General features: G+C 35.0%; 1 protein-coding gene across 1 annotated transcript in view; it reads left to right on the top strand.

Moving 5' to 3' along the window:
- Positions 1-6,253: 6,253 nt before the first annotated feature.
- LOC109066303 (cyclin-dependent kinase 17) overlaps positions 6,254-20,327 on the top strand; it is a 56,764-nt gene continuing 42,690 nt past the window's right edge. Inside the window, exon 1 of the mRNA XM_042738850.1 lies at positions 6,254-6,377. The gene's annotated coding sequence lies outside the window, so the exon portion shown is untranslated. The remainder of the gene's footprint in view (positions 6,378-20,327) is intronic.

Genomic DNA, 20,327 nt, shown 5'->3' with positions numbered 1-20,327 from the left:
GATTGCCTTAAAATCTCTTAGTGTGTTAATTTTAAGTTTGCATAACTTAAAACAGTTTGTACAGAAAACTTGTTAAAGAAAACTAATAAAGTATACTTAAGTACTGTTGACTTAAAATAACTAGTTGTGTTAACTTCTTATTAGTGTTCACATTACTTGGAAAATATTAGGAAACCGATTGCCTTAAAATAAACTAGTAAGCTAAACTAAAAACATTAAGTAAAAACAAAAATCAACAACTGAACTGTTGTAAATTTTTTTATTGTCTACAGGTAGTACAGTGTTTCAAAACAGTCATTCAAGCACCGCTAAATTCTAAATACTGTATTTTTTTTTTTTTTTTACATAGGATTAATACTTTTTGAAGCGCAAAAAGCACCAAAAATGTGCAATGCAAGTGCAACTATATAAAAGAAACTCTATCAATGATCCTGACTGTTTAACAATCTTTGAGCTGAAACTAACAATCAACATCAGTTTATTGGAAAATTAAATTAAATTAAATTTTAAAAAAGTTTCACCATATAACATTGTTCAAAAGTAGAAAAACATTTTCAGCCAAGGTTAAACAATGTATAACTTCAATTAAAATAATTTTAAAATGTTTGTGCAAACAAGCTTTTGTGAGATATTTCACCCAAAACCGAAAATTTACTTCTCCCTCGTGTCATTCCAAATCCACAAGATTAGTCTTTGTCTTTCAAAGACTACTTTTAAGGAAACCTTTAGAGACTTCTGTTCCTTTGCTGAAAGTCCAGGTAACCAAAAGATTTTAATTTCTTTAGATTTTAATTGAGTGGATATGATTTGTTTAAATACACCTTAATGACCTTTTTAGTATATTTTAATTTTTGGTTACCTGGACTGTCAACAAAAGGACAGAAACCTCTTAGATTTCATTAAAAATTACTTGATTTGTGTTTCAAAGACCAAAAAGTCAAACCAAACAAAAGTCTTATGGGCTTGGAATGAAATGAGGGTGAGCAATGACAGAATTAACATTTTTGGGTTTTATAAATCTCAAGCAGCAGATTTTTAGTGACTGTAGTTTTGGTTTCAGAGATTTATGTCCAATGAAAAGAAAGACTCAAAGTTGAAGAATAAAATCAAAGTTGTACTTGAGCTGTAAAACACAGTCAGAATCCGATGGGAATCTGGGGTATGTCACATTCACAGTCCTGAAGAAACAACAGCAAAATTACAATTCATGTTACATTTCAAATAATCTCACAAATGTAATGTAACTTAAAAGAATTTGGACCATTGTCTTATGCTCTATGTACAACCAACAGAGACAAACAATGGTCATTAAGTATTGTGTAGAAATTAGACTAAATTAATAGTACATTTATGGCAGAACATGCATGTAACAAAATGTACAAGGGCTTAAGTTAAAAAATGAAATAAATTCAGAGGTTGCTAATCTGGTGCAGGATAAGAGTTGAATGAAGTGTAATTGATAGCCTATGTGATATGTGTGGGATTTTTGAATGAAAAATGAAATGTTTTGAAAAAAGTCAGAGGTTTCTTCTCTGAGAGGAAGGCCATGAAGAACTGCTGTGCTCTGGAAAGAAAAGTTAAAACAGAATGAAATGTCAAATTAGTCTGAATAAATATTTTAAAAATGCAATGACAGTGTTCTGAAAAAATGTTAAAGGGGTCATATGATGCTGCTAAAAAGAACATTATTTGGTGTATTTGGTGTAATGAAATGTGTTTATGCGGTTTAATATAAAAAAAAAAAAAAAACATTATTTTCCACATACTGTACATTATTGTTTCTCCTCTATGCTCCGTCCTTCTGAAACTCGTCGATTTTCACAAGGCTCATCTCTCTAAAAAGCGAGGTGTGCTGTGATTGGCCAGCTATCCAGCGCGTTGTGATTGGGTGAATACCTCAAGCGTGTGAGGGAAATGTTACGCCTCTTAACATTTTGTGATTCATTGTCCAGCCGGAGCGACGAGACAGAAACATAAAACCCATTATAAACATGATTTCTAGTCTTGTCCTCTTTTAGACGGCCAAACAAAGTAGTTTCGCTTTCTCAACGAAACACCGTCACACACCCCGTCCTTTAGTGAGCGGAGGCGGGCATCTTGAGAACGGCACGGCCGGTGGATTCTACAAAGGAGAACCACCTGGGACGACCCCGGGCTGGACTCCGCTTCGTCCACGGTGAAAGCGATCCACAGTGCAAAGTTGATGTATTTCCTCAGCGACCAGCATGGATCAGCCCGGGGCATGATGAAGCTGATATCATCCTCTTTTGGAAGGCCAAACAAAGTAGTTTCACTTTCACAGTGAAACACACAGCGTCTACAACAACAATACTACAATGAGAATAAAAGGTACGCCTTCTTTCTTTGTGTGAACATCTGGGCGGCGTTATGCAAATCTTTCCACATAGTGACATAGAGATGTGGGGGCGTGTTAGAACGAGCCGTTTCAGGGGGGTGTGGACGAGTCTAAACTTTTATAAAGAATATCTCTTTGGATTTGAGACTTTAGTCTTTGCAACTTCACAGATTTTCTTTATGTACCAAGAGCTTGTAACACTCCAAAGAGAAAGGAAAAATTGAAATCGCATCATATGACCCCTTTAAATATACTCATTATTTTAAGTACAGCTTACTTGAATCCATTTAGTTTACTAACTTTGTGCTAAAACATTGAGATTATTTGGTTAAACTTAGTAAGGTCCACAAACTTATTCAAAACAAGTTCATTTCACTTATTTTTATTAGTAAGATCATCAGTTACATTTTACAGTGAATAATATTTAATACTTTTAATTTATCTCATCATTTCAAGAGGTTTAAATTCAAAAATATAAATCTCACAGATCTTTTTTTTATACAATAACAGGAAAAACTTCATTATTTACAGTTAATATACACTCACTGGCCACTTAATTAGGTACACCTTGCTAGTACCGTTAATTTGTGTTACCAAGCAATTGAATAAGTGTACCTAATAAAGTGGCCGGTGAGTGTATATTATACATTTTCCTGCTTTCTTTTAAGATTTAATGTGATATGCAACAAGTTTTTTATTTTTATTTATTTATTTATTTATTTATTTTTACAAAGTTTCAATGATGTTTTCATGAAGAATGGTAAATGTTTTATCAATAATCTTAAAACAATACAATTTTAAATACTAAATATTTTTTCATTTAACTTGTTTTAATGTCTGTGATGTTTGTAATTTATGTTTTCCCTTGCATAAAATTTACATGTCTTAAAATGCTGGGTTGTTTCAACCCAACTTTGGGTCCAATATAACCCAACCATTGAGTTAATTTTTTTTAATTTAATTTTTAACCCAAACGTTGGGTGGGTCCATATTTGACCCAAAGTTAGGTTAAAACAACCCAGCATTTTTTAGTGATTTGTGGGTTTCTGGCATAAAACCGAAAGTGTAAGTGACCGGTGAGTGACTAAGGAATACACCGGTTCCTTAGTTACAAGAATCTGTCTGTGGCAATCAGCTTCTTAAGACATAACTGAATGAGATTTGCAATTTGATTTCCAGTAATAAGTATTGCTTAGTTCATCAACACAAATGCTTTTTCTCAGTCCGTGGTATCAGTATGATTGTGAAAATGTATTTTTGCTGTTTGTGGTCTTTGTCACAAGTACAATGTCAATAATAAAAAAAATAGTATATCTGTTAAAAAGTTAACTTTTTATTGCATTTATCTTTTTTAAATCTCTTACAATTACACAACATTTCACCACAAAAATAATTAAGGCAATAAAAGAATTAAGACCTTTAAAACCTTACCAGTTTGTTAGTTCTCTTATAATCCATTACAGCGTACAAAACAATCGTAGCAAAATGACAGCAGCTGGGTTTGTATGAAACGAGTGCGAGTCCAAGATACCAGGATGGCATAATTAAATAACTGTACACCATTTTGAATTAAGTTTTAATGATTTTTTGAGTTTTAATATTTTATTAGCTAAACAAACGCAAAGCTTCCACTAAGAAAAAATAGTTCAAGCAAGAGTACAGCGCTGACTTCAGTTACCCGGATGAGCCTGTGTTATTAGCTTTTTCCGGTTGTTATTGAGGAATAACATACCTCGGAATGTCGCGACTGACCAATCAGATTCAAGTATTCCACAGAGCCGTGTAATAATATTATATAGCCTACCTGATGTACATGAGTCAATATATATTATTAAACGGATAGTTCCGGTCCTTGATTCTGATTGGTTGAGCCGCGTTCGAAGCTGTTGTAAATTACACTATAAACATACACCTTTGTTTACTTCTGTGTGTTGCTCTTTGTTGGAACCACAACTGTTTCTGAGTAACTACAGTGTTTGGTGGAAGAATACTGTTTTTATTAATAACATAACACTTTATTTACTCTGTTTTATTCTGTGAAACCTTACTACGTATATGGAATAACCGTTTTATAAAAGCAGTAAGCCCCGTGAAGCCATGGTTTACAAGTGAATTTATAACAGCTAAGGGGGTATAGGCTATTATTACAATTTAAAATAACAATTTTCTATTATAATATACTTTAAAATATACTTTATTCCTGTGGTGGCAAAGCAAAGCTGAATTTTCATCAGCCATTACTCCAGTCTTCAGTGACACATGCTCCTTCAGAAATCATAATATGCTGATTTATTATCAGTGTTGGAAACAGTTGTGCTACTTATTTATTCTACATTAAGATGTAGGCCTTGTGTAAAGTTTGTTTCATAGAAATTGCATACTGTATGCATCATAGTTTCATGACAACTATTGGAGTGATTATGAAATGACCTGTTAGACCTCTGACCTCTAGAAGTACTTTCCAAGATTTCCTCATATACATAGGCCTATCATGTCATCATGCTACATTTTTTCAATAATAGAAACGATTAGCCGTATTTATGAACATACTAATGTAAAAATTTAATTTACTGACGTAAAATGGTGTGACAATTTAATAATCCTAATTGCTTTAACTGAAGAGACCCATTTCGAGTAGACGTCACAGTTACGTCACTTGCAGCTGCGCGCGCATAGGGGTGGCAGAAAACACTGGGAAACGGGTAAAATCCATGGAATACGAGAAAAAAAGTATTACTGTGCGTTTGGATGTAAGAATCGGAATGCAAATAATTTTTTTATATGATAGTGTCGTCAAAGATGCCATATGAAGCTAAACGCAGATGTTTAAACGGACAGACTATGGATGAAACCTGCTATGATTACCCTATTTTAAAGCATAAATTTGATTTAAACAATAGATCTATAATATTCATATAGGGGGCATATTGTATTAGCCCTAAAGTTGAAAGAAATACATGCATGAAATACTGTTTGAACCTATAACATTTTACATAACATTTACCTATTTATTCTCACAATTCTGACTTTTTTCTTGCAAATGCAAGTTTATATCTCCTAGTTCGGACTTTATAACTTTCTCCAAGTCAACAATTGCGACTTTGTCAATTCTGAGGGAAAAAAAGCCAGGAGTGTGTGATTATAAACTAAAAAGAAAGAATGACGAGTTGATTTTTCTTACACGAATTGTGAAATATAATAACGGAATCGCAAGAAAAAAGTCCGAATTTTGAAATATAAACTCATTTATTATTATTATTATTATTATTTTATTCCACGGCTTGAATAGACTGCTACGTTTAACCCATAGGGTTAAGGTTAAAACCTGTTTTTATACTGTGTTTTATACCATAGACTGTGGTTTAAACTGTCATTTTCTGGCACCAGATAGGCTCCGCCCCGAAAAACCAAATCTGTCAGGACAGAGGAAATACAATCTGTCAGAAGATAAGCAAAATTGATTAATAACTGGTTTCATTATCAATAAATCCAAAATTCTAAATTTTAAATGTTAATTACATTAACTAAATTTACTTACAAATTTTTTAAAAGAAAAGTTAAAATTAGAACCAGTAAGGTTCTATGACGCTGTTTTGATTATAAGTAAATGAGAGATCATGCGTCATAGCGGCCGTTGGACAGCAGGTGGCGCTGTTTGTCAAGTTTCAGTTGAGTGCGACGTTCAAATCATTGCACAAGAAGGTTTTCCTCTTCCTCCGATGTCAAGGCGGAGGCGTAAGTAGCAGGGTAGCAGCAGCACCCCTCCCGGCCCCGAGTACCGTCACCAAACGCTCCAGGGAAACGATCGCCATAGTGAACTGCACGCGAAGCGCCTCCGACCCGTTCGACTGAGGATATCAGCGCAAGTTTGACCGAAATCGGTCGGGTGAAGCTGCGTGTTTTTCGTCGGAAAAGGCGGCTTGTTTTTGTGTGTGTTGGCGGAGAGTGGAAAGACGGCATCCGGCCTCCGAGAAGCAGGCGAGGGCAGGGACTCGCGTCCGAACAACGTTTACCGTCTCTGGTGAGTCTTGCGTTGCGTTTCTTGTAACGATCCTTTGAAGCGGAAGGTAACTTAGACGCGACCCTCATGTACGTTACGTTAATGTTTGTCAGCTATGCTTAGCAAACAAAACTGCCAGGTTTGAGGAGTGTTTGGGTCGAGTGACGTTAATCTGATTAAATGTTGTTTAAACGACGGTTGGTTTGTCAACATGAACTATATGTCGTGTTTAAATGCTGTGTTTTTGGTTTAGCTATAAAAGGAAAGCAAACCCGTTGCTTTGAAGTGTTTATTTAAGCTTTGACTAGTACCGAATTCCACCACCTGGTTGAATAACAATCCTGACAGGCTTAGTCGATTTGTTTTAGGACTGTCTTTCCAGAAATAGTCCATAATGCTGAAATTCAGTTGCTGTTTTGAACACTAATAAAAAGCTGTTCGGTTGAACCAGTTGTTATGCATGTCCATGCACTGCAAAGAAGGATAAATCACGTATTTTTTCATCTAAAGTGCATTTTATTTCCTGGAAAAGTTTCAAAAACTTAAAGTACTTTTTTTTTTCCAGTAAAAATTGTTTATGCGTTATTCACACACATATATACGTGTGTGTGTGTGGATCTATGTATCATCCAAAAATAATAAATACAAAATTTAAACATTTTAATATACAGCAATGTAACAATACTGCTTGAATGAGAATCAATCAGTTACTTATTCAAAATGGTAAGACATGCTTATTTTTGATCCTGTTTTATGAGAGAGATTTTATAATAAAGAATAGCAAGCCTTTAAATATTGCATCAGTATTATTACATGAAAGTGTTCCAATAAAATGAAGACCGTGTGCATTTATAGTTGACAGTCTGTGCACTTTCAGACCCTTTAAACGTCAATATTTTTTTCACATGGGTTAATAGACGGACCCCTGCGAAAACCACACAGATTCAGACCTCATCCACACATCCTCCAGTCAAACCACAGGTGACTTCGTAACGCTGGGAAATGTGTTGATGGGTTTAATGAATCGTGAATGTGGACAAATGTATCTCCGCCCTCCAGCAGAGCAAAGGGGGGATGCATTAAAATACGTGACTGTGGAGCCAACTTCATATGCCCTCCATTATGGCTGTGCTATTTGCGAGTCAAGCAAATGCAATGGATGAAAATGTGCATGCGCTGAATTCCGCAAATGAGCACCCTTGTATGCATGCATATGAATGCATGCGCCTTCTTTGGATGTGATCATGGGCCTGTGGCCAATTTTGGAGTTTGGCATCCCAGGGATGATGCCTATTTATCAATGAGATGGAAATGAGGGTTGCATGGATGACCCAAATCGGGGACTGTGGCTTGGCTGTTCTCAGTCTGGGCGGCTGCATGCAATGTGTCCCACATGGTGATGGACGAATGTTGAGTGTATGAGATATAGGCACACTGTAGTTTCTGCGTGTGCTCTAGTTGAGCGTTTGATGATGATAGTCAGTGTAGCATGAGGACAATGGGTCCATGCCTCTCCCTGATGAAGCTCATGATACAGTTTCACGTCATGTTAGTGTGTTGTGACAGAGGAGCAGGGTTACATGGTTTGTCGCTTCTGGGCCCTTTGTACTTGTCCGTGTTTATTGTGGTGGTGGATCATGCTGATTATGCATGGCCCATAAAAATGGGTCACGAAAAAAAGCATCTTTTACTTTTATTCTCACTCTTGCTTTCTCACACACACCCACACACACATTGCACTTTTATTTTTGTCTTAAAAAACTGTTCATAACCATTATTCATCTCCCCTCTTGCTTTTTCAGGGTACGTGGTTGTGTAATGTGCTATCTGATAGTGTGAAGTGTAAACGTCTTTTTTACGGTTGAGTTGGTTGGTCGGTAATTGGGTGTTTTGGAGTCTTCAAAACATGTTGAAAGAGATCCAGGCTCAGGAAATCTAGAATTGAAGTGGTACAATCCATCAAACTGGAGACTGTTGCTAGTAAACTACTACTCTAGTGAAGCAGATTTCTGTTTTTTTCTTTTTTTTTTTAGAAAAATTGAGTCTATGCTTGTGCAAAACCAGTCTGTCACCAAATTGCTAGGGTGTGCTTGGATGTTGCTAGCGTGCAAAACCTACAGAAAACCTGTCAACATGTTGTTAGGATGAGCTTGGTGGTTTCCAGGGTGTTTTTATGTGCTTGATAAGGTCCTCTAAGTGTTGGTTCCATGTTGCTATGTGGTTCCTGGGGTAAAATCAAGTCAGAAAAAGAAAAATCAAATGTTGAGCAGTGCAAAACCTGTCACCATGGTGCTAAGATCTTGTTGTTGGTTACCAAGGTGTTTATAAATGGCTTCTAAGGTGTTTTAATACAGTGTCTACACTAGGCCTGGGACGGTATTGAATTTTTCTTACCGCGGTTGAAAAGCAATAAATTCCCGCGGTATTGCGGTAAATCCCCCCCCCCCAAACCCACCACCGTGATCGATGGACTTTCACTTTCGCACACACACGGGAGGCAAACGAATATAAGGAACAGGTTTATTTCACTTTTTTTTTTTTTTACATTTAGAACATGAACATTTAGAACAGAAATGGAATGATGTCTGAAATAAAAATTCTGCAAAACGAAATAATAGGCGAGGTTACCCTAGCCTTCATATTTTTTTGGGGGCGATAGATCTGATCGCAATTCACAACAGAGATCTGAAGATAGAGCATCATAAAGACAAACAAACACATTTTTATTTATCGTATTGATCAGTAATAGATATTAATTTGCATGTTTATTTTCCATATTTTTACCTTCAGATTAGGCTACAGTCGTCGTCATCAAACAATCACTTAGACTATAACGACTTTTGCGCACACAGAGGCTAAGCAATTGAGCATAAGGAACACGTTTATTTAACATTTATTATTTCACATTTAGAATAAGAACATTTAGAACAGAAATTATGTCTGGAAAAAAAAGTGCTGGCAAAACGAAAGGCTCTATGGTTTACATCCCAGCCTTCATATTTTTTGCTAGAAAAAAACTAGCATGTTCACTTTGTCAGGTTTTAGGGAGGCCCTGAAAGACGTAACGACGTTACCTGCAGCACTGAACACACGTTCTGAGGGAATGCTTGTAGCGCAAATGGTCATATATTTTCGGGCTACTTTGTAAAGCAGAGGGAATCGGACACTATTGTCCCGCCACCAGACAAGAGGGTCTGCGTGGGAATCCAGGGCTTCCTCCTGCAAATACCTTCTGATCTCTGTGTCTACACGAATTCTCTTGGGGGTCGGAGTAGATGTTTTTTCTTTTTTTTCCCCCAAGTAAGTCAGCCAGATTCGTTTTTTTTTATTACTTATATAATATATGAATTTATATTTAATATGATTTATATTTTATATTACATATTTGTACATGTTTAGCTATGTTAATATTTATATAGATATTACGTGTGCGCTTTTTTGTCTCAGTGGTTAATGAAGGCTATTTAACGAAGGCATATAGAGTAATATAAATATGTAGACATATAGGCTAAATTAATATAAAATATTTAAAAATCTATAATATATATATAAATATTATTTATATTATATATTTTTACATATTTATATTTATTTAGCCTATATCTTGTGTGCGCTTTGGTCTCAGTGTTGGTTCAAGGCTATAATTTAACGAATGCTATTTAATTTAACAAAGTGTCGCTGCTCACAATATTGTGGTTGTTTTTTACTTATAAATAAGATAAATATAAATAATATTTATAAATAAGATAAATATAAAGTTGAGCAGCATAACAAAAAAAAAAAAACAATGACGGTAGCGACACTTTGTTAAATTAAATAGCATTCGTTAAATTACAGCCTTGAACCACACTGAGAATGCGCAATTGTCGGCTGCGCAACCACGTGAGAGAATTGTGTTAAGCAGAATAAGCACGTGCAATTAAAAACTGAGGTCCTGCTTTTTTTGGCTTTCTCATGAGTCATCCGCCTGTATTTTATGCTTTAGTAAAATGAAATGAAATTCAATATATAGGCTACAAGACATTACACAGGTACTCTAGGCCTAATAGTCAATACAAATGGAATGCTATTACCCTATTAGAGGTGCATAGATACATTTTTTAATCTAGATTAATCTCACTGTAATCTTGGAATTAATCTAGATTAAAATGGCTCATTTGACTTCTGCCGAAGGCAATCAGATGTGCAGGCCAATGTTTTTTTTTTTTTTTTTTTTTTTTTTTTTTTGTGCGGTGATGACGGTTACAGGTTTAGACCCGCGGTAGGCGTCACGTGACCGCGGTATTGCGGTAATGCGGTAACCGTCCCAGGCCTTGTCTACACCGGATGTGAGCTGCATGGCGCGACACAACAAAATAATATAGAACCCATTATAATCAGTGATGCTGTCTGCACAGGATGCAGCGTGGCACGACACAGCAAATCCCCACCTGTAAACTGCTGCCTTGTTCTACCTATGACGTACTGACACAAAATTCAAATGATTTGCAATGGTCGCTTTGTTAGTTGTTAGCGTAACAATCACAATGCCTGTGCAAAACCCCTCACAATGATGTTAGGGTGTGCTTGGTTTCCAAGATGTTCCTACATGGTTGCTTAGGTGTTGTAAGTGGTGGTTCCATGCTGCTGTGTGGTTGCTAGGGTAAAAGTGAAGCCCAAAAATAAAAAACAAGTATTTATTGGTGCAGAGCCCATCACTGTAATGCTAGGGTGTTATTGGTGGTTGCCGAGGTGTTGCTATATGGTTACTAAGGTGTTCTTCTTGGTCATTTGGTGGTTGCTTACTATTCCAAGTCTGGTCGCTCCTTCAAAGTAGCCAAAATATTCTAAAGGTGCGTTCACACTAGCAGTGACTTTTGTCGCTGCATGTAGCAAGGTGCTGGAAATGAGGTCGCTAGTGGGCGTTCTCAATACTGGCTGCCTAGTAACATCATTGTTGACAGTGAATCAGTTTTCTTGCCACTAAATACAAACATTTTGGAGGCAAAAGACTAAATATAATATAAATTGAATTTGTTCATAAAAAGAAAAATGAATGAGAATTGCATTGCATATGTTTATCTACAGCAAAAATGCAAAACAGCCTCTCCTCCATCTTTCCGTCACTACCGGAGCTGAGAGGAGAATGATCACATGAGCTCTACAGTCTTCTCTACCAACACGCCCCATCCAGTCACCAACGGTCGCAGTCGCTCGTGTCACCGGAAATCGCCAGCTGTCCATTGAAATGAATGTGATCGTGTCGCTTTGTTGTTGCGTGTCGCTTGTAGTGTGAATGGCGCTTAATTCTATATTTCCAGTTGAGTGGTATTTAATCCTTTGCATTGAAATAAACATTGAAAGAGATTGTGAGAAGGAGACACAACAATGAAAGAAACAAATTAAGTGTAAAAGTGAGAAAATGAAGTAGCAACATATTTTTCACTGTAGAGTCATGCATTGATTTGGTCTCCTGGGGCCGGATTCACAAAACATTAAGAAATTTCTTCTTAACTGCCGTTTTCTTCTTATTTTTTAACTTTATAAAAAAGTTACGAATATTTTGTATTCCCAAAAATCCATCTTAAGAATATTCTTATCTTTTTTCTTAAGATTGTTCTTAAGACAAAACCTAAGAAGAATTCAAATTCCTGAAAAGAATCTTCTTAAAAATCATCATAAATAACTTCTTAAATTTAGGACAGCCCCAGACTGGTCTTAAATCCCAGACAGTACAAATTATTAAGTAAATTTATTGGGTTATTTCAAATTAATTGTTATATTTAAGCATTACAACAACAGCTACATATAATATATAGTAGGACTAGGGATGTGCATGAGTTTTCTCACGAGACAGTGATGACTGTAAATGTAAACATGATTGGTCATGATGATTAACCTATGTGTGACGCTACTTTTTGCTGACTTCAAAACGCAGTAGCAACTCTAAAACGAGTCAGATAGGGAGCTTTAAATTTTATGCTTTTAATTTTAGCTTATAAATTCGGCATAATCTTTGGGAGTATTCAGCGCATATGAACGCGCAGGATGCATTTGCTGTAGAAGCACGGACACACATAATGGAATCATTCACTCAGAACACAGCACAAAAATTAATGAAACATATCGCTGCAGTTTGAGACAGGCTATTTTTAAAGTAACTGTTCAAAAACGTGCTGCATTAAAAACATGAACCTGAGCGCCAGTCAAACTCGCTAGTGTGCGTGCTTATTATGATTATTAGGGTAATGTTTTTATATAGTCTATGGGGAATCTGCAGGAAGCGCTAAAAGACAATAGTGTGATTTTATCAGTGCGTCATGTATTCATTCAGATAACGGCTGTTGTTTGCTTCTTAAGAAAAAAATTAAGATGTTCTTAAGAATATATTTGAGAACTTAAGAATTTTTCAAGAATTGCACTTAAGAACATTCTTACGAACTTCGTGGAATTTATCATAAGAATGTTTTTGCAGAGCGATTGTTCTTGCTTTCTTGTGTGATTGTGGGTAAGGTGAGAGAGGCGGTGGAAACATTGTTGCAGGCATTAATGTAACTCGACCTGTACAGAGCTGCGAGCAGTTAGGCGGTGGGTTGTTATATGAGAACCCATGTCTCTTGTTCTCTCTGCAGTGGGGTTCTTGTACCATCAGTAGGTCAAGGACATGATGGATACAGTTAATTTGTTGAAGAACAGCTGATGCTCTGCCCTTCATATAGTACAGACACCTCTGACTGCACACCCACATGCTTCCTCCCACCACACACTATTTTCAAACACGCCTCGTCACACAAACCTGATGCAAAAGTCTGCATTGTTCCATGTGGCGTTCTCAGCTCTGGTCTTTGTTCTTTGATGACTTGCGTCTTTTTCATGTAAGCCAACCAGAACATTTTCCACTGTCTTTCTGAGTGCATCTTAAATGGTTTTTGGTTGACTGATTGGTTGAAAGGAAGACCCAGGGGCCGGTTGCACCAGCTGTATGCAAGTTACAACTTAGACGAAAGAGGCACTATGTTACAACTTATGCACTACTAATTTATTTATTTATTAACTATGTATAAACTAAATATTATATTTCAGTATTTTATTGTTCCATATATTTCAATTACAGTTTCTGAATGTTATTTACATATAAACATAGCTTACCTATAGGCTAATGTTATTTATGATTAAGTAGTATCGTTTTTAACGGAAACACATTTTTACTGTTAGTTGTATGAGGCAAAAGAAGTTACAATGAAGGATAAATGGAAATTCACAGCATTTAAACAAGTTCAGCTCACATATTTGAAGACTTCTATTAGATCATTTAGGGTAAACGTCATATTCTGCAACTACACATTACTTTACGGAGAGTTTACAAATACTACGTCCTGCCTTACGGACAACTGGTGCAACGGAATAATGTATAGATTTAGTTTAAAATAGCTAGTAGTTACTAAGACTCTACTGTGGAGTTAACATTATAATTTAACTTACGAATAATAATACATTTTTTGGTACAGGTGTAAAGCTCTGACTTTTCCTGCATGCTGAATGGGTTAGTTCACATTCTTGAAGTGGTTCACTTTTTTTGGACTCTGCTAGCAATGTAAACTTCTTCTGAAAAGGGCATGTTGCTATTGGCAACAAGCTCCTGCTCCATTTCTTTCTTCCTCATTCTGCCTCTCTGGTTCTCGTCTCTAATTCTCTAGAATGTGACCCTGATCAGCTGGCTTCACGTTTAGCATATATTGACAGTGATAGTTCTCACTTGTTTAGTGTCACTGCGTCACTGATCGTGGAGATGAGCACACATTGTTCAGAACCTTCTCTTCCGTCTTCTTTAAAGAGGAAGTGGCAAACCTCACAGGAAGTGACGTAATTAGAGGGTTCATGCATGTCCGTCTTGTTGCTGTAATGACATCATAATCCTGTAATGTTGTGCTGGGATTGACATTCCACTTTTGCCAAGTCATGCGGAAACTGCCGTTGTCTATTTGTTGCTGGTAACCTTTCAGAAAAAACAACCAGTTACCAAACACAGGAGGAGAGGTGTGTAATATACAGGGCCTGGATGTTGGTGTGTGATCTGGGTGTTATGGGGGCAGAACCATTACCCGACTGTCTAAACCCTGTGGCCCTGGACCCTACACAATGAGAGATATTTCAACCATGCAAAGAATGTGTGTGTGTGTGTGTGTTTATTTGTGGGCAAATGCTTGTTGTAATTTCTCTCAAGCCCCAGTTTAGTTTGAAGAACTAGACTATTAACTAGAGATAGATAATCAATATTGCTCATATTTTTCATACTTATTTGGTTATATTAGTTGTTAAAAATACAGATAAAACACGCATTCAGTAGGAAACCATGATTAAAGGTGAAGTCACTTATTTATCTGTTGTTGGCATTTTGCAGCCATTTGTGAGAAATGAATCATATTTTAAGCGTAACTTGAAAATGGATGAAACTGAACAATATTATTTTGTGATGCAGTCATTTGCATCACAAAATAATATTGCATGAAAAACAATAAATATAGTATTATTATTCTTATTTGGTAATAATTTCAATGATAGTTTAATAATTGTAATATTAATTGTTAATATTAGATATTTTATTTTAAAAAATGTATTGCATGAAAGTTAATAAATGTTATAATAATTTTTTTATGTTTTGAAGAGTTATTAGGCTACATGAATGCTATTATAGTACTAAATATTATTTCATAATTTTGATGAATTTGATTAATAATATCTTGATGGTAGTTTAATAATTTATTATTAATAATACAATTTGTTATACATGTACTATTCTTATAATTACATAATATATATATTAATATATTAATATATTATAATATATTATAGTTAAGTTATGAAATAGTATTATTACTATTAATAATATCAATAATTATTATCATTACTTCATAAAGTAATTAAAATAATAAATTTATTATTATTATTATTATTACGTTTCTATTTTGATGATAATTTATAATAAAATAAATAAGTTGTAGTAGTAGCAGTGATAAAATACTACATTAACACTATACAATAATACTATAATATAATACTACATTAATATAATATAATGCTATTTTTAATACTAGTATTTAATACTAGTAGTATTTGTCATTGATCATTTAAACAAAATCAGTACTGATCATGATAAAGCAATATTTGTTGACCTCTTCTAGTAACAGAGTTCCTGAAACTCAAATGGTAATACATGGCGCAATCAGTGGCAAGGTCATGGGTTCATTGTATACATTGAATGCACTGTAATTCATTTTGCATACAAGCATCTTCCAAATGAATGAATGTAAATGCATGCAGTGCATTTAGCATGTAATGTGAGTGTATGTTCTGTATGTATGTAAGTCTGTTCCTGGATCAGCACTCTCTCTCACCAAACTCCACGTGCTGAAAGGTTTCTTTGTATAGTGCTGAACTGTTTCAACATCCCACAAACACACACACAAAATTCCTACAGTACCATCCAGTGCCCATCTCACATTTGGGTCAACTGTGCTGCATTCGCTCTCTGTGCCATATAGTGGCCTACTTTCCCCTGCGATCATCACTTTGACACCATTTGTGCCATGTGTGTCCATCTGTGTGTGTGTGTGTTACGCTCCTATTGGCTGATCATCTCTGGATCAGATTCAGATGTTCACACAGGACACAAGATTGACAGGATCCCTACGTAATGTTCACTAAGCAGGGGATATCTGTTCCTGTATAACATCATATACTTGTGTTAATAAATATAATTCACTTTACATTCCTAACAGGTATGTATACAGTTTTTTTTAAATAAAAATATTTTGTTGTTATTTGTATTTATACAAAAATAATTAATCATTATTTAGACTAAATGCATAAAATTACTTAGTTATTTAAAACTAAAAATAAATATCAGTTGTAATTATTTGTAGTTATATAAAATATGTAAATAATTATTTATTGAAATAATATTCATCAAAGCAAATCAGTTGCAGAGACTCAAGTATGATATTGTTTTCTGCTGGGTTCCAGGACAAAGTGGAATTATCTGGAACGAGCAAGCTGACATAGCTGCAAAACAAGCTCTTACAGTAAATGTAAATTAATGCCAAATCCCGCCTTCTGATGTGAGCCAGTAATCAACAGATACATATTGGAGAAATGGCAAGCGGAATGGGAAGAATGTCAAAATAATAAACTTTTCAAACTTGTAGAAACAAGATATATTTATTCTTTTAAATCCAGGCATGACCAAGTTGTGTATACAAGGTGTCATATTGGACATAATGGATTAACTCATGGACAATTATTGATTGGTGAAGAAGCACCAAAATGTCAATATTGCAGAACTCATTTGACAGTGAAATGTGCTTTTAGTCTGTCCAATATTTAATGTCTTGAGACAAAGGTTATTATCAGGACATACTCTTAAGGACTTGTTTTATAAGATGGACCCAGAAAAACATTAAAATAACTTTTATAGAAATTTAGGTGTAATACTTTGTTTTATAATCTTTTGTATTAATTTATTTGTTTATTGTATTTGTATTTTGTGTTCTATGTTTTTAATGTATAATCTTTGCCATGAAATAGCCTGTGAAACTGATGAGGCAATAAACTTAAATATAAATTTAAATACACATTTTTATTTATCTAAATATAAAATATATATACATATTTTTTGGTATGTTATATGAAATAAATGCGACTTCATTTATAGTGTGTACGTGTCGTCTTCAACGTTATGGGACCCACAGACATGATAATTGCATTGTAAAGATCACATCTTATATTATACTCTTCACGCTGCGGTGAAATGAGCTAAAAAAAAAAGCCAGACTTCTTGTCACTGTGGTTATTGTATCTAAGCTTTGTACAGTTCTGACAATACTTGCACAATGACTGGTGGGAAAATTTGCCTCTCCACTTCCTGTGAAATTATATATTGATGTGCACTTGTGCCCTAAGCTATTTGCAGTGGCTTTGGACTGAGCTTTGTAATTGTTCTTGGTAGTAACTTTTTATTATTTTAATTGTATTTATATTTATTTTATTAATTATTTGTATTTTATTTATGCTTAACTTGCATTTTAAACCAAAATATATCTATGACATTCTCAAGTTATTAATGTTGTAAGCTGCTGTTTGAGCTGCGTACGCTGAGCTAAAGATGATCACCAGCAAACTGAAGCGCTCTATTAACCCTCTATATAGCTTAACCAAACGCATTCTGTATTAGAAAAATCTGATTTATATGCATAAAATAAACACAATATTACAACGCACAATTGCACAAAAGACTGTAAATGCAGAAGTTGTGGATGCGCTCTTCCCTTAACAATGCGCTAAAACACGGGCGAACAAAGATTCTGTTACATTATTTTACAGTAGCTAATGATCTTATAATAATATGACAGACTTGCCCTGCGCATGTTGGTTCACTGTATTTTCCTTTTCGATTTGATTCCAATAATATTTCCAGCAATTAAAAACCATCATGGTGAACAGTGCGCATCTGAAGTGTCTCTTTTGGATGTAGTGAATTATTTATTTGTTATATGTTATATTACGTATTATTTTATCGGTTCGATAACGATAACGGAAAAATCTTATCAGCTCTAAGATAACGTCCAAATTGTGTTTTCGTTTAAGTTATATTTATTTGTAAATAGTTTTTTAAAAGCTTAACTGTAAATGAACTTATTTATTAGCTTGTAAATTCGGGAAGCTACTGCTTCTTCATATGAACGTCTTTGGCTGTTGGGTCATGTTTCACAGTATTTTGTTTTTCAACATCTTGCACCATTAATGTGCCATTTTAAGCCACTGTCTCATAAATAGTTCAATTTTGAAAAAACGTATCTTGAGCCCCCTGTGCTGTTTTTCATTCTAGCTGTTTTGGAGCACAAGAACGCATCTTGTGTGAATGGCCCCCTAAGGACACGGTTCCAAAAACTCTGTTTGTGTGACTGCGACAGAGTGAGAGTGTGTCTTCTTTCATCCATCTAGCATTAAAATATTTATGGCAAGGCTCATTGATAGGGAACAGACACTTTGGTGTCACTCACGTTCAACTGAAGGAGTGTGTGTGTGTGTGTGTGTTGTCCACAGTGATCTCACTGCCTCTCACATCACGCATGGTGTTTACATTCCATCATCTCTAAGCAACAGCAGAGCGTCACAGATCTCTGCATTCATCAAAGCACACTTTGTTCTTGTGCACAGAGGTTGACAAAGTTACCTAGAGGTTTGTATTTGTCACCTGTGAGGTCTTTCTTCACTCCTATGAATTATTGCGTACTGTCTATGATCTCATATGTCTCATAAATGAATAAAAAAAGATAGTAATATTTTAAATCTCTTTTAAAGGAATGTTTCAGATTTTTTGTAACTTCTCACATGGTGTGAGTTACCACAGAATTTTTTTTTTTATTTCCAATTTGTTATGTAAAGTCTAAGAGGTCAAATGTTTGTCTCTTGAAATAAAATCAGTTTAACTGGAATAAATTGAAATGAAATTATATATCTATCTGTCTATCTGTTTGTCTGACTATCTATCCTGAAATAGTAGTAATAAAAACTATATATATATATATATATATATAAATTACTAAAAAATGAACAGACACAACAGAATTACTTAAACTTGAACTAAAATTAAAATGAAAACATAAAAACAAAAACTCATTTAAAATATTAATAAAAAACTATAACAATATCTCAGTAATACGATTCTAAAATGAAACTTTAGGTCAGTCAGTGCTTATATTGATTGTAAATTTATTTTATATTTAATTCAATACATTAAAAATGTGTTATTTGAGTTGTTAAGTTGTCCTTTTGGAATTTGACTGCTTAGCTGGATAAACTTTTATTTTTGTTGTTTCAACTCAGTGTGTTAGAATTTTTGTCTTGTATTAATCTTAAATGGCTTAGCTTTTTGTTAAAATAATACATTTTATTTTATATTATTTTACAATTAAAATTTTATGTGAAGAACAACAGCATGCTTAACTTTCGGTGATCCTGGAAAATGTAATCCTTTTTTTCCCTCCATTTTTTTTAATCTCGCTCCCATAATTCCCTCTTTGTGTAAGGTTTGCTTTCCAAGCATATTCCTTTTACCCTGGGCTGTCCTCGCTGTTTCCTTCAGATGTGATTTATTACAGTAGTTCATTCATGTTTTATTCCCCAGGTCTTGAGTGATTTAGCTGATGTCTGGAAATATCTGTGCACATGATCTGTCATGGGAACAGGCTGGGCCGTGGGGGCTTTAGCACGCCGTCCTGTTGTGCAGAGTCAAACAGGAATATAGATCGTATCAGGACCTTCAGTGTGTGACACGAGGTGGACAGCCACAGGATTTGAGCATATGTCTAGAGATGTCCTTAAAGGGATAGTTCACCTAAAAATGAATATTCTGTCATTTACTTACCCTCAAGTTGTTCCAAACCTGTATGAGTTTCTTTCAGCTGCTGAACACAAAAGAAGATATTTTGAAGAATGTTGGTAGCCAAACAGTTGATGGTAGCCACTGACTTGCATAGTATGCTGTGGAAGTCAATGGCTACCGTCAACTGTTTGGTTACCAAAATTCTTCAAAGTGTGTTCAGCACCTAAAAAAAGCTCAGACAGATTTGGACTTGAGGGTAGATGATGTCAGAATTTTTTCTTTGGGTGAACTATCCTTTTAAGGTGTCAAGGAAACACTGGTTAGCATCGAGTCTAGAGCTGGTAATGGTTTAGTAAGCACAGGTTAGTAAAGTGGGCTGTTGCACTGGATGAAGAGTAGGTAAGCAGATGTAGACCACCCCTCCCCCCATTAGTGGGTCAGTGTGGTTGACTTTTAATAATGGAAACAAATGCATTTCCTTTTGAAACAGGAAGTTGAGGTGCGATATGTCAATGCCCTTTTTTTTATACCGCAAGTTGTCAAAACTTTTATTTGCTATTAATTTACTGTTTAATCCAGTCAAAATCTGTCTAAAATGACAAGCACAG

Source organism: Cyprinus carpio, chromosome A4, assembly GCF_018340385.1.
Source record: "Cyprinus carpio isolate SPL01 chromosome A4, ASM1834038v1, whole genome shotgun sequence".
NCBI lineage: Eukaryota > Metazoa > Chordata > Actinopteri > Cypriniformes > Cyprinidae > Cyprinus > Cyprinus carpio.
Note: the sequence above shows the minus strand (reverse complement) of the source record. Positions and strands in the feature narration are given on the sequence as shown.